This window comes from Macrotis lagotis, chromosome 1 (genome assembly GCF_037893015.1).
Source record: "Macrotis lagotis isolate mMagLag1 chromosome 1, bilby.v1.9.chrom.fasta, whole genome shotgun sequence".
In the NCBI taxonomy this organism is placed as follows: domain Eukaryota; kingdom Metazoa; phylum Chordata; class Mammalia; order Peramelemorphia; family Peramelidae; genus Macrotis; species Macrotis lagotis.
Genome location: NC_133658.1, coordinates 270,102,518 through 270,117,994, shown reverse-complemented (window position 1 = coordinate 270,117,994; position 15,477 = coordinate 270,102,518). Strand labels below are relative to the sequence as shown.

Genomic DNA, 15,477 nt, shown 5'->3' with positions numbered 1-15,477 from the left:
AAGAAAACAACTCTTTCAAATGTAGAATGGAGTTAAAAGAAGTTGATGACTACAAGGAATCAAGAAACAGTAGCACAATACCAAAAGAGTGAAAAACTAGAAGACATGAAATATCTCATTAAAAAGCAACTGATCTAGAAAACAGATCCAAGAGAGACAATTAAAAAATTATTGGACTACCTGAAAGTCATAATCAGGAAAAGAGCCTTGACTCCATTTTTTAAAGAATTTCTACAGGAAAATTATCCTGATATCCTAGATGCAAGGGCAAAATAGAAATTGAAAGAATACACTGATCTCCTGAAAGAGATCCAACCCTGCCCCCAGGAATATTATAACCAAGGTCCAGAACTCCCAAGTCAAAGAGAAAATATTGTGAGTAGCCAGAATGAAATAATTCAAATATCTTGGAGTAGTCAGGATTACACAGGATTTAGCAGCATACACATTAAGGGCTCATAGGGATTGGAATATGATATTCAGGAAGGCAAAGGAGTGTAGAATGCAACTGAAAATCAACTGCCCAGCAAAACTGCACATCCTCTTCCCGGAGAAAAGATGGACTTTCAATGAAATAGGGAAATTTAAAATGTTCCTGTTGAAATGGCCAGAGCTGAACAGAAAGTTTGATCTTCAAGTATAGGACTCAGGTGAAACATTGAGAGGATGGATGAGAAGGGTAAATTATGAGAGATTTAATGATGATGAAGCACATGTATTCCTGCATGGGAAAATGATACTTATAATACTCATTTGAACCTTCTCATTTATTAGAGCAGTTAGAAAGTGCTTTTATAGACAAGGCACAAGAGGGAGCTGAATTTGAAGGTATAATATATTTTTAAAATTGAGTCAATGGGGGACAGCTAGGTGGCGCATGGATAGAGCACTGGTCCTAGAGTCAGAGGTACCTGAGTTCAAATCCAGCCTCAGACACTTAATAATTACCTAGCTGTGTGGCCTTGGGCAAGCCACTTAACCCCATTGCCTTGCAAAAAAAATAAATAAAAATAATATGGAATCAATGGGTGAAAAGGAAATGTACTGGGAGAAAGGGAAAAGAGAGGTAGAATAGACCAAGATATTTCATGTACAAGAGTCAAGAAATAGTTTTTACAATGGAGTGGAAGGAGAGAAGGTGAGAGAGAATTAAGGAGCCTTCATTCTGCTCAGAAATGGCTCAGAAAGGAAACAACATATATACTTAATGCGGCATAGAAATTTAGAAGAAAAAGGAGAGAAAGGGGATGGGAGAAAGGGTAGAGGAGGAGGGGAGGGGGCATGTAGGTGATAGAAGAAAGGGTAGATCTTGGAAGAGGGTAGTCAGATATAGATATTTTCTTTTTTACTTTTTGTAAGGTGGTTGGGTGGCATGTCCAGGACCAAGGGGCTGGGTAGTTGCTGGGTCTCTAGGGTAGGATGTAGTCTTGGGACCTCATTGTCCCAGGACCAGGGCTCTGTCTGCTTTTGCACCACTTGGCTACCCCACAGTACACTTTTGAAGACAGAATGAAAGGGGAGAGAAAATATAATAAATGGTAGTGGGGAGGAATGAATGGAGGGAATTACAATCAGCAACAGCAACTGTGGAAAAATATGAAAGTAACTTCTCTGATGGACTTATGATAAAGAATGTGATCCACCCCAGAGACAGAGCTGAAGGTATCAGAACACAGATTGAAGCACATTTTTTCCTCTTTCTTTCACTTTATTTCTCATGAGGTTTTTTTATTTTTGTGAGGGGAGGAGGGATTATGTTTACTCTTACAAGAAGACTATTTTAGTAATGTGTAAATAAATAAAATGTAAATTAAATACAAAAAATATCAATAAATTGTTTTAAAAAGGAAGGGGGGTAACATCAATTCTATATATAAGTTCTTATAAAAGACCAATTTGAAGTGGGAGAGAATAGATTCAAGACGACCTATTAAGAGGCTAGAGCAAGAGTCAGGAAATGGTAATGAATTCCTTTCTCAAGAATAGCTACTGTGGGAATAGAAAGAAGAGGATATATTTGAGAGATCTTAAGGAAAAGGAATTGACAGAATTTGTAAATTTATTGGACATGAGATATGAGGGAGAAGAAAGAATCAAAGATAACTCAAAGTTTAAAATATCAGATATAGGGTGAATAATGAAGTGATATCACATGGAAACTATTGAAGGAGCAGGATATTTTTGCCATGATGAGAAGCCTTGATGGGGGATGAGGGTAGGGAAGGCAATGACTATATTCAACTATTTGAAGCTCTTTCATAAGGAATAGTGATTATACTTTTTCTGAGTGGCCTCTAGGGTAAAACTAGGGCCAATGTGTGACAGATCCTGGGAAGATTTGGGACCAACTTAAAGAACTGCGGACAACTGGAGCTGTCCAACATTAGAAATCCTGCCTCTATGGAGAGAGTACTTCTTATCCCTGGAGGTACTGAAGTAAGGCATGAATGTCAATGTTGGATGACATAGAAGGGATTCCTGCTCTTAATGGGTGATTGGACTCAAGGCCCTCTGAGGTTTTTTCTGGTTTTATAACAAAATAAAATGCAAATAGACATTGTCAAGAACTTCTAAGACTCTAGGGAAGACAAATGAATCAAACAAATCAGTTGTTTGAGCTCTGGAAAATTAGCAAGCAATATTTGAGGCTAACTCATTCTTTCCCTGAGCTTGCTAGAGGTGAATCCTGTTTCTTGCAAGTTAGATTGGTCTAGCTTGTTTCAGATTTGGCACAAACAATCCCCAAGGTTTAGTGATAAGACAGATAAACAGGCCCTGTATTTACAAAGGGTGAACATGATCTTGGCTGATAAGGTTATTCTGTTAGAGAAATGTTTGTCATAATGTAAGTACCTGAAGGAAGGAATTCAATTTCTTCTTTAGAGTCATATTCCAAAATTTAATGGCTTGTCTGTCCCCTAGAGGTCATTCCCCAGGCTGGGACCACACTCTCCTCTGGGATGATCTGAAATAGAGTTGGTTAGTCCCAGCCCAATCACTTCCACTAGCTGAAGGCACCTAAAAAATTTAATTCATTTCGAATGAACAAACATTAAGTTTTCTTTGTAGAAGTCTTGTTCTAGTCCCTAAGAGATTCAAGATTTAGTTAGCACTTATAGCCTAGTAAGACACTAAAAGATAAAACTATAAGAGATAATACATGGAGAGGCAGCATAGAGTAGTGGTTATAGACCTGATTCCTGGGGAAGAAAGACTTGGGATCAAATCCCATCTATATTGCTGCCAGTTTACTTTGTAACTTTAAGCAAGCAGATTCCTATATTTCTTTAGGTCTACCTAACCCTGTTCCCATTAAAGAAATGGAGAAACATGAAAAGGTAGTGCTCCTTTCTCTGGAATGGTGCATGTAGGCTTAAGTATGATCTAAGACATACTACCACTCTAGATTTACTTTTGGTTGCCTCTGAGTTATCAGCTTGTCCAAAATTATAGAACTCCTTTCCTACCCAAAACTTGTCTATCTTCCGAAGTGCTCTCTTTCTTTTGAAGGCAATACATGGTTTATTCCTTGTCTTATTCTACTCCTTACTTTCCCTATCCAATCAGTCACCAAGTTTCCTCAATTTTAGCTGCACAGCACCTTTTGCATTAATTTCTTTCTCTGTATTCACAAGTCAACTACCCTAGTTCAGGCCCTCGTCTCTTCTTGTTAGAGCTAATGTAAGAGGAGCTTGATTTATCTCTCCAATTTCCGCCTTTCCACCCTGTCTTCAATTCCTCCTCCACAGAGCTGCCAAAACAATCTTCCCAAAGTATAAATTTGACTGCAGTACATTTCTGCTTAAGAAGTTTCACCGGCTCCCTATTGCCATAAGGTTAGAATACAAACTTCTCATTTTGATATTTAAAACTCTCCACAATCAGACCTACTTTTCCAGATATTTTTCATGTTCCCCCTTCACCTCCTCAACTTACCAGCCAAATTGTCTTACTTGCTGTTCCAAGATCTCAGTTTCATATCTGCCATCTGCATAACTTTAAAATGACTCTCTCCCCAATGCATACAATGCAATGTCTCCTCACTCTAAGGCTCAATTCAAGTGCTAACTCTTTCAGGAAACTTTAGTTGTGGAAAATTATTGCCCACTCAAGTTACATTGTATTTATCTATTTCAAAGTCGTATCTCCCGTAGAATATAAACTCATTGAGGTCAGCAACTGTTTCATTTTTCTTTGTTCGATAAACATAGCAGCTGCTTAATAAATACTCTGAACAGATTTGAATATTCAGAAAATATATAAGAGCCCTGAGGTTCTTTGAAAGTTAGTCAGGAGAAAAATAAGTCATCATGGTATCTCTCTCTCTGATCCCATTGCTAGGCCTATAATGCATAATTGTTCTAATAGTCCTTTTCTTATTCAAGACAGCTTCTGAGGTATACTTCATGTTTGTTTACAGTGGTGTTCCCTCCCTCCTTACCTGCAAGTTCTTCACATCCTAGCCTTCTTACCACCTTAAAGGAAACCTTTCTGACCTGGTAAAAGTCAGCCCTCCAGCCCCACCCTACTCAAAACAAACATCTCCCACATCCTCCCTTGGAATGCTTCCTACTCTATCTCCAAACGTAATCCTGTTCATACCCTGGCTGCACCTTGGCCTGGATTATATCATCTCTGCTTTTTGAATTAATATAAAGAGTATGAAATCTTCTGGTGGTTATGCCATTTCCCAGACATCCATACCCATCTAGTATTGGTAAAGTCTTCTTTGAACTTAGAAACCTTGACTCACTCTCTTATTGACCAAAGATTAATTCAGGTTGAGCTACCTTCTCATTAAATTCTATAGTTGAACCAGACTCCAACCTAGTATCTGGGAGCTTTGGATTCTTCTCACCCTAGGAAAGAGTCAGTTTTAGTTAGGTACCCAGAAATGATCCCATTGACCCCATCTCCCCTTTAGTTTTGATCCAATCAAGCATTTACTATGCCCAGCTAAGTATGCACAGAAGAAATTACCATTCTTTGATCCAAAAAATTCTAGGATTTAGGACCTAGAAGAGATTTTAAAGAACTAATCCAGCCTCTTCTTTTCACAAAGGCAAAAATTGGGATCCAAAGAGAGGAAAAGAATTGTCCAAAGTCACACAAATAATTAGAGGCAGAGCTAGGATTGGAGAAAAGAATCCTGAATTTGGAGTCAGATGACTTGCCTTACCAGGCAACTGCCTTTGATTTCCAATTATATCAATTACTAACTGCATGACCTTGGGATGAATCATTTAACCTTCCTGGGCCTCAGTTTCCTCATCTGTAAAATAAGAACTAAATGACCTCTAAGGTCCCTTCAGCTCTAAATCTGAGATCTCAAACCCAGGTCTACTGAGTTCTAACAGAAAATACATAGAAAAATAGGAATTATTGCTTTTGCTTTTCAATTTAATAAACATTTATTAAATCTTATTATGTGGAGTCTTTTTTTAATTTATTTTTTTTAATTTTTATTTAAGGCAATGGGGTTAAATGACTTGCCCAAGGCCACACTGCTAGGCAATTATTAAGTGTCTGAGGCTAGATCTGAAACTATGTCCTCCTGACTCCAGGGCCAGTAGGTGCTCTATCCACTGCACCACCTAGCTTCCCCCTGGAGTCTTACTTTTAAGGTTTATTAATAGGTACTAGTAAAACAAAGACAATAAGGAACTAACATTTTTTTAGGTGGGGTAGAGATACCACAGGTACACAAGGAAATAAGTACAGGTACTTTGAAACAGTACAGAAGATTAGATACTAGGGGAATAAAGGAAAGTTTAACTGAAGAGGTGGCATCCGGGTTAAACATAGAAGGAAAATTAGTATTCTGACCTGAGAAAATTAAAAGGGAGTGCATTTCAGGCTACAGAGACAGCTTTGAGAGTACAAAGGCAGGAGATGGATGTCAAATGTTAAATTCAGTGAAAAAGAGCATTGGATTTGGAGTCTGAGAATCTGGGCATGAATTCTCTCTGCGCTACCACTATTTTCTATCTTGTATGGGCCAGAGTTTCCTAATTTGTAAAACATCGAAGGTGGGGGTGTAGTAGTTAAGATGTCTGGCTCCTACCAGTCCCTAAGATTCCTGTGATCCTTGGAGCCAGAAGTATAAGTATGGTTCATCGACTTAAATCCACCTCACTTCCCTCTTCCCACTTGAGAGAGATAAGGCAGCATAATGTGGTGTAAATAGCACTGACATTACAGTTGAGAAACTTAATTTCTAATTCTGACACTGTTACACAATAGCTGTGTGACCTTGGGAAAGTAATTTCAAATATCTAGGACTCAGTTTCCTCATCTGTAAAATTAGGATTTCTATCCTGCCAATCTAACTGGATTATTTGTATCAGCAAATACATGTGAAGGAATACCATAAAAGAGATAGTGAATGTAAAAGCATTAAACATACTTAAAGGATTGTTAATATTTAAATACATCTTTATAATCAACAAGAAGAGCTACTTCTCTCTAAATACTACCCAAGCCCTGTTGCCTGCTCCCAAAAGGGAAGAGAAGCTTCCCTTTCCACCCCCACTCCCCCACCCACAGCAGGAAGTACCAGAGATAGACCGGAAAACCTGGTGGTTCACTACCTGGATGTCTCCAAGGTTCACTATTGTTTGTACCCATGTTGCTCCTGTGAGAAAACAGTTAAAGCAGAAAGTGCCTGAAGGTGGGAGGGGGGAGAGGGAGAAATAGTGTCTGAAGGGTGGGAGAAGGCGGCTTCTGGGATTAACTATCCAATCAGGAGTCATTAAATCTTCCCAGAGCATAACCCATAGCTGAACAAGAATAGAAATGGAGTCAGTGGGGGAGGGGGTAATAGAAAAACCTCACTTGGCAGCTCCTTCAGATGTCAGATTTCTACTGCCCTTCTTTCAAAGAACCTGTCCTCTGTCCACTGTAAAGAATACTCCCAGAGATTTCATTGTTTGTATAGAATGCTCACTTCTACCCTTGGAGCATTCAAAGTACATTCACTCTAGAGGACAACTGGTCCCCAGTGTCCAAATGCTGCCACCATGAGGTGCGTATAGCTCTTGGCATTCTACCCCTTTGCCTTATGGAAACTGAGCCATCTTGGGCTTCATTTGAGAACTATAAATATACATACAGCTATTTATACATAAAGGCAAAAGAATGCATTTGCTCATCATGTTCCTTATGTCTGGAATGTCCTCTCTTCCCCTTTCTGCTTATTGCATATATACCTATCCTTTGAAGTCCAACTCAAAAAGGGCTTTTCTCCATGAAGCTTTCCTTGATGTTCCACATAGTACTTTGTTTTGCATCCATCTGATGAACTTGCTTCAGTACTTCAGAGGACCCATGATCTCTTCTACCTAGGTACTGTCAAAAAGCAGAAAATTCAAAAGGAACCCAAAAGATAATGGAGGGTTCTATTATCCAAAGAGTGACTGAGAAACATTACCAGGTCCTTATCTACCCACATGCCTATGTTCTTTCTGATACATTTTGTGTATTATGTATTTGCAGTTTATCCTCCTACAAAATTATAAATTCCATGAAGCCAGGAAATTTATCTTAAGGGTAGGAAATGGAAATGTGTCTTATTTAAACTTGTGCCCTCCCTAGTGAGATAACAATAGTAACTGGCATTTATATAACACTTTAAAATTTGCAAAGCATTTTACATACATAACTTCATGTGAGTTAGGAAACAACCCTGTGAAGTAGGTCTTAACAATTATGGCATCATTATTCACCCTTCACTGATGAGAGAACTGAAGTTCAAAGAAGTTTAGGGATGTGTTGGTAGTCACACGCTGGTATCGGAGGTAGAATTCAAACACAAGTCTTCTGAGCCCCAGTTCCAGCTTTCAATACACCAATTGCCTTCAAAGTAGGAAGCCATACAGTCCTATTCAATTGTGGCATGACCCCAAGGGGCCACCAACTGGAGCATAGAAGGTGAATATATCCTTATAGCCAATCAAAGAGCTTCACTTCAACACAATTATACTATTTGCTTCGATCATTATCTTTGGATACTTTTCCATTCCTCCTCTTTCTGCAGCTGGTTTGCAACAAGTCTGTTTATGCTCCATTCTTTTCCATTTCTGCCCAGGACACCTAGAACAACTGGACAAGTGCCTCTGAGAAAATTCTTCCAAATGATAGAACACATCCTCCCTTACTGTGGTCCCTAAGCTTTGGGGCAATGACTAGTGAATAAAAGTGGTCCCCTATACTTTTCATTTTTCATCAGACAGAGGGAGCCCCACAATATGGGATGCAATTTTCATTAAAGATTTTATGACTTCCCCAACCAACCTTTCTTTGAAACTTCTCTTTTTTCTGTCAAGGACACCATCATCTGAATTGTGTCCCGGGTTTTCAACTTCCTTATGTTCTTTGATGATTCACTAAACTGAAGATCCTCTCTTCAAAGTTACCATTGATCTCTTATTTGCCAAAACTGAAGGGTTTTTCTTGACCTTGGATCTTCTTGACCTTGTGACCTCACACCATTGATGACCATCTCCTCTTACCCTCTGCACTCTGATTTGTTAAAAATTGTATGTATTGTCTCTTATAAAACTTCTCATATCAGTATACTTTTAAAGCTTGGAAACAGAATCTACTATTTAACAATCTTCCAAATGAATAGTTTCAGAGGTGGACCCCAAGCCCTGGCCTGGGTGTCCAGTAGGAATGAACTTGGAGAAATCATTGAAAAGATGAAGTTAAATATGATATATGCCTTATTCAGCAATCCCCAAAACTGCATATTCTGATGAGGTTTGAGTATCAACCTCTAGGGGAAAGATGACAATAGTCTTAAATTAAATTACCTAATCCTGTGTTTAACATTTCTTTTGTGTGAGAAAATAATACCTGTCTCATATCTGATTAAGATTGTACATTGAGTACCTTTCTGCTTTCCCCTTCAGGAAAAGCACAGACATGAGGCAAAACATAAGCTTTAAGTAAAATGTCCCCAGGGCACTAAGTGGAGATGTAATAAGTCAAAGAGTATGAAAAATTTGAGCCTGCTTCCTCTCATTAAATGCCAAACTTCACCCAATGACTGAATCCCATCAAGGGTCTGGGTTCAGAGATGAGATAAGTCATTAAAGGAGGGGAAGAGGAGGGAGCACTCCTGTCCTCTTGGGTTTAAGCAATGGGTATTTCTGTTCAATATGAATATATTGGGGAAGTTGCTCAAAAATGTTTTGCTTATGAATTGCACAATTAAATAAAAGCTTAGAAACCTAGCAATATATCATTAAGGTATTTTTTAATTGAATTGAGAGATGACTAGGGATTTGTCCTAAAGCCCCAGTTCAGATGGTCTACTCTGCTAGATCCAAACAAAATGTTGTATTCTGTTATCTTTTATTAAAAAAAATCTTCCTAACAGACTAATTCTTTCACTGTTTTTCTGCCTCTCAGATGGTTGCCTCTCCGAAAGATGCTAATTGTTCTACTTATCACTTAAATGTGGTTTCTTGAATTCTATAAGCATTGCCAGACAAGCCAATCCAGTGACAGACACATCCAGAATAGAAAAAACACCATAGAATATCCATTCCCATTCCCATCTCAGTACCTTTCCTTAGGCTGTCTCCCTACAACCTAGAATCTGGAATGGCCTCCCCATCCTTCTTCTGTCTCTCTAGCTGAATTTCAAACTCCTTGAGTATATAAATAATGTCTTAGAATCACAGAATCTCAGAATTAGAAGGAACTTCAAAGGTCATTGACACAACCCACTTATGAGCAGAAATATCCTCTTCAACATCTTCAACAAATGGGTCATTCAGCCTACATTTGAGTTTGAAACCTTTAGAGTTGGGAAATTTATTAATCACCATTAATTATTCATTAACTAACTCCTCTCCCGGCTCTACTCCTGAGTCTCCAGGCTTTTCCACCTTGACCCCAGATGTCTTCTCATCCAGGAGATGCTTCCATTCCTGTGCCCCCCCCCTCCAATTGGTGAGTTCCAGCTGGGAAACTTCATTTGAGGAGTCCTCAGGCTCACTTATCTCCCAGCTCTGCTCCTGGGAGTTAGGAACATATTTGTAGGCAGATGGAAATGAGCCTGAAAAGAAAAAAGAGATTGAAGACAAAGAAGAAATGGTTACTGTTGCAGTTAAGATCTGAAGGAGATAAGTCAGAATGAGATGACCAAGGGAGCAGGTAAGGATATTAATCTTTTTTTATTTTTAACATTTTATTTTTCCCTCAATTACATAAAAAAATTTTTTTAACAATCCTTTTAAAAAAAGTTTTGGGGGGGGGGCGGCTAGGTGGCGCAGTGGATAGAGCACTGGCCCTGGAGTCAGGAGTACCTAAGTTCAAATCCAGCCTCAGACACTTGATAATTACCTAGCTGTGTGGCCTTGGGCAAGCCACTTAACCCCATTTGCCTTGCAAAAAAATAAAAAAAATTAAAAAAAGTTTTGGATTCCAAATTCTAGCTTTTTCTCTTCCTTCCTACCCCTCTCTGAGATGGTAAGCAATCTAATATGAGTTATACATTTACAATCATGTAAAACATTTCCATATTAGTAAATTTGTGGAAGAAAACTTGAATAAGATAGAAAGAAGGAAGGAAAGAGTGGAGAGAGAGAGAGAGAGAGAGAGAGAGAGAGAGAGAGAGAGAGAGAGAGAAAGGAAGGAGGGAGGAGGAAAGGAAGGAAAGGAAGGAAAGAATGGAAAGAAAGAAGGGAGGGAAGAGGGGAAGAAGGAAGATGGGTAGGAAGGAAGGAGGGAAGAAAAGTATATTTTGATATGTATTCTGAGGCCATCAGTTCTTTCTCTGGAGGTGGATAGTATTTTTCATTGAGTTCATTGAGATTGCCATGTATCATTGTATTGCTGAGAATAGCTAAATCATTCACAATTGTTCAGCATATAATACTATAATTATGAATCATATTCTCCTGGTTCTGTTCACTTCACTCTGTAACAATTCATCTAAGTCTTTCCAGGTTTTTCTGAAATCATTCTGCTCATCATTTCTTATAGCACAATAATATTTCATTACAAACATAGATATAATAATATTTCATTATAATCATATTGTTTCAAATATACAATTTGTTCAACTATTCCCCAATTAATGGGCTTTCACTCAATTTTCAATTTTTAGCCACTACAAAAAGAGTTGCTATATATATATATATTTTTGTACAAATAAGTTCTTTTCCTAAAGGCATTAGTCATAAAGAGGACTGAGGAAATTTCTTCCTTCGTGACTAGAAGAATGGAGGAGAGAGTAGATGTTGCTACTATATTTTCAGAAATAGAGAAGAGGAGTAGAGTAAACTCATACCACATAGTCTTAATCTTCTCAGTGAAGTAGGAAGTCAGTCAGTCAATAAGCATTTATTAAATACCATGTTGTCAAATTAGGTTGTTTGTTGTAAGTAAAGTATTGACTAAGCACTACATGACTTGAGATATATAGATAGATTAGATAGATAGATAGATAGATAGATAGATAGATAGATAGATAGATAGCATTAAATGCATATTGCTAGCACTGTGCTAAGTGCTAGGGATACAAGTACAAGAAAAGACAGTCTCTTCCCTCAAGAAATGGAGGAAGACAATACATAAAAGAGATGGAAAGGGAGAGGCAAAGTTGACACAACAGCCTTCCCTGGAGAAGCCTGGAAGAAGCATAGATCCTGGACTCTAGCAAGATAAGACAAAAGCTGGTCTATCAAAGGCAAAGGACCTAGAGGTAGAATAAAGCTAACCAGTAGGGAATCAGTGGCATGAGTGAATAGAATGGGATGGGGAGTGATAAGGGTAATATAAGATTGCTGAACAGCTTTGAGGGTTCAGTTAATATTCTATAACATGAATTATTAGTAAGTAAAGTCAGATCAACTTTGTGATTTTATACAGTGAAGTTTAGGAAGGAGAGTGGAAAAATCAGATATTATCAGTTACCCAGAGATCATGATTTGCATAAGGAGAAAAGCAAAAATTCATTAAAGCAAAGGGTAGAAGAAAGTGAATCAGAGATGGTGAAATCTAATTTGTGGATAGCTAGGCGGTACAATGTCTAGAGAACTGGCCCTCAAGTCAGGAGGATCTGAGTTCAAATGTAACTTCAGACACTTACACGTATTAGCTGTGTTACCCTGGGCAAGTCATTTAATTCTAAATGCCTTATCAAAAAAAAATCTAATTAGTGACTAAGCTAGTCTGTAAAAGAAATTCATGAATTTTAATACATTGAGAAAATAAGAGTTTAGGTTATTAAGATTGTGAATACAATTATCAGAACAATAGCAGGGATAAGGTGAAAAGCAATATGTACCAGGTATTGCTGTAATTCAGAAAATTGGGAAAATACCTTGTTAGATAAGAAAAACAAAGATAAATGGAATGACTCAGGTCTTTCTTCTCAAATATACCAGAGTAGACTTACCAAAATTTTAGATAACCTAAAGGGCAATGGTAGCTAAGGCTAGTCCATAGCTTATTACCAGTGATAATGTTTAGATAAGAATCATTAAAAAAAATTTATCTAAATGTAAAATAGTATACTCTGGATAGGTGAACTCCATAACCCTTTGGAGTTCTAGGATGCCCTGAAGAGTTTGTCTTCTCAGTCTAAGCCCCTATTGCTGTGTTCCCCCCTATTTTAGGGGGGGTCAACAACTAGCATCCAATTCCATTTAACTACTTATCACTGGATAGGCTTCACAAAGTCATATATATTTCAGAAAGACAGTAAAAACAAATGTACAACTATTTCTCTCAACACCTTGGAGGTATTATCTCCCCTACTTATACCAAATTGGTCACTCCAGATGATCTCTAATGAGACCTCAGTGATAGGTTAAACCATAATAACTGGTTTAGATTCCTAGATCTTTATGGCTGTCACTCCTTGCTTTTGAAACTTCTAAGTTAAGAAACTCCATTTCTTGAATCTAGAATGGAAAAAGAGTGAAAAAAATACAATGAAAATCTTGTCTTTTTTTGTGAGGTCATGTGACTTCAGAGTATAACAAAGGCTTTGAAACTCTCAAACTGACCAGTAGTCTCCCCAGAGTTAGCATTTTTTTTATATCATTCATTTTTATTTATCCATTTTTCCAATTACATGCAAAGATAGCTTTCAACATTCATCCTTTGGCAAGCTTTTGAATTCCACATTTTTCTACCACCTTCCCTTCCTTCCCCCTCCCTAAAGCAGCAACTAATCTGAAGTAGACTGAGTAGGTAGAATCATGTTTAACATAGTTCCATAATATTCATGATGTGAAAAATGAATTAGAATAAGAAGGGGGGAAAAAAAACATGAGAAAGAAAGAAGAAACATAAAAGAAGTTTTAAAAAGTGAACATAGTATACTTTAATCTGCATTCAGACTCCATAGTTTTTTCTCTGAATGTGAAGGGGATTTTCCATAACAGATCTCTCAGAATTGTCCTTGATCACCGAACTGCTGAGAGGAGCTATGTCCATCATAGCTCTCACACTATAACATCCATTTTAAAAATTTTGAGTTCAAACTCTTTCTTTACTTCCAGAAGACAAGCATTATGATATCAATTATACATTTGAAATCATGAAAAACATATTTCCATATATTAACCATGTTGCTAAAAAAGGCAAGAAAAATAAAGTGAAAAAAGCATTCTTCAATTTGTACTTAGAGATTATCAGTTCCCTCTCTGGAGGAGGATGCCATTTTTCATCATGGGTCATTCATTTAATCATTGTATTCATCAGAGTGGCTAAATTTTTTACAATTGATCATCATTGAAATATTGGTATTACTACTTACGATAGTCTTCTGGTTCGGCTCGTGTCACTTTGCATCCATTCATATCAATTTTCCCAATTCACTCATCATTTTTTATTGCACACAGTACCATCACAACCATATGCCACAACTTTTAACAAGAATTTATTAAGTTCTTACTATGTGCTAGGTACTAAGAACTGGATATATGAATATAAATAGCCCCTGCTCTTAAGGAGCTTATATTCTAATAGAGAAGATAACATATATAAAATGAAGCTGATAGAGGGTTGAAGAGGAAAGGTTGCCCCAGAGACAGGGACATGATACAAGTCAAGCCTGGAATAAAGTCAAGAGGAATAAAACACATCTGGTCTCAAAATGCTCTTTAAATGCTCCTTAAATTAGAGCCAACCAATCAGAGGTAGAGGCCACAAGAGTAGAGCATATTTCCAATGTGTGAATTTCAAGATTGCAATAAGATTTCAGGATGAAGAATGGGGCATGATAGAGGAGGTTCAGAGGGCAGAACTGCTCTGACAGCCAGAACTGACTCAGGATGTTTTGAAAATGCTGACAGTTCTTATTATACAGACATTGGAAAAACATTCCTCCTAGCCATCTGACAGGTAAGCCTGTCAGATGTCCACACATGCACCTTTCTTACACATTATCAAGATTCCTCCAGCAACAACAACCTAGCATTCTTCATTCTTCATTCTGAGACTCCATAGTAGTAAGCTGATGGGATCTGTATGTGTACCAGACATCTATTACATAAGAAATGTTTGATTAGAAAAGGAGGTGTGCGAGTCATACATCAAAAGTGGGTAATATCATTTTCATTGAGTGGCTGCACTTTTGTATATAATATATTCATTTTCTACTCCAGATTCAGTGTATCTCAAGACACTGCAAGACCTGTAGCACCTCAATGACTTCCTGTTGGATAAGAGCTACTTCGAGGACTATGTGCCATCATATTCTGATGTGCAAACCTACCACCTATGAATTTGTATTGTGCTCTCCTTTGGAATAATCACATTAAGTCTTATGAAAAACAAAAGGCAAACTTGCCAGGAATAAAAAAGGCTTTGGGCTAGTATGGGTCTATTGATGTAGAAGATACCACAGAAAATGGTGGAGCTACAGGTAACAAAGATGTTGAAAATTTTGATTTCTTTGGATCTGGTGATGATGAGGAAAGTGAACACACAATGAAGCTAAGAGAAGAATGTCTTCCTCAGTATAAATCAAAGAAATTTTTTAAATCCCTGCAATTGTTACCAAATCATCCATCTTATTGGATGCCAAACTTTGATAATAAGGCAGATATGAAAAAACTAGAGGAAGGTGTCAGAAGTATTCATGGAGATAGCTTGGTGTGGGGATCTTCTAAACTAGAACCAGTGTGATATGGAATCATAAACTTCAGATACAGTGTGTAGTTGAAAATGAAAATGTCAGGATAGATAACTGCCTTTGAAGACTATATTCAGACCATGGATGATGCTACTTTCATCAAGGTCTAAAACTTGTCATCCTTGAAAATTGCATTTAGATAAGCAAGAAAAAACAACTGGATAACAATACACATAGAATGATAAAATGCTTAAAGGCTGACCTCCAGTGCCTTCAGTAGATTCTCTGGGGATAGTTAATGAGAGGATAAGGACAGGAATCACATAGGATAAAAAGACATGGAATGTGGATGAGTTGTAATTTCTACCAATGTAGAA

At 37.6% G+C, this 15,477-nt stretch overlaps 1 pseudogene; it reads left to right on the top strand.

Annotated features, from left to right (window-relative positions):
* The first annotated feature begins 10,148 nt into the window (after positions 1-10,148).
* On the top strand, positions 10,149-15,270 carry LOC141490875 (elongation factor 1-beta pseudogene; annotated as a pseudogene).
* The last annotated feature ends 207 nt before the right edge of the window (positions 15,271-15,477 follow it).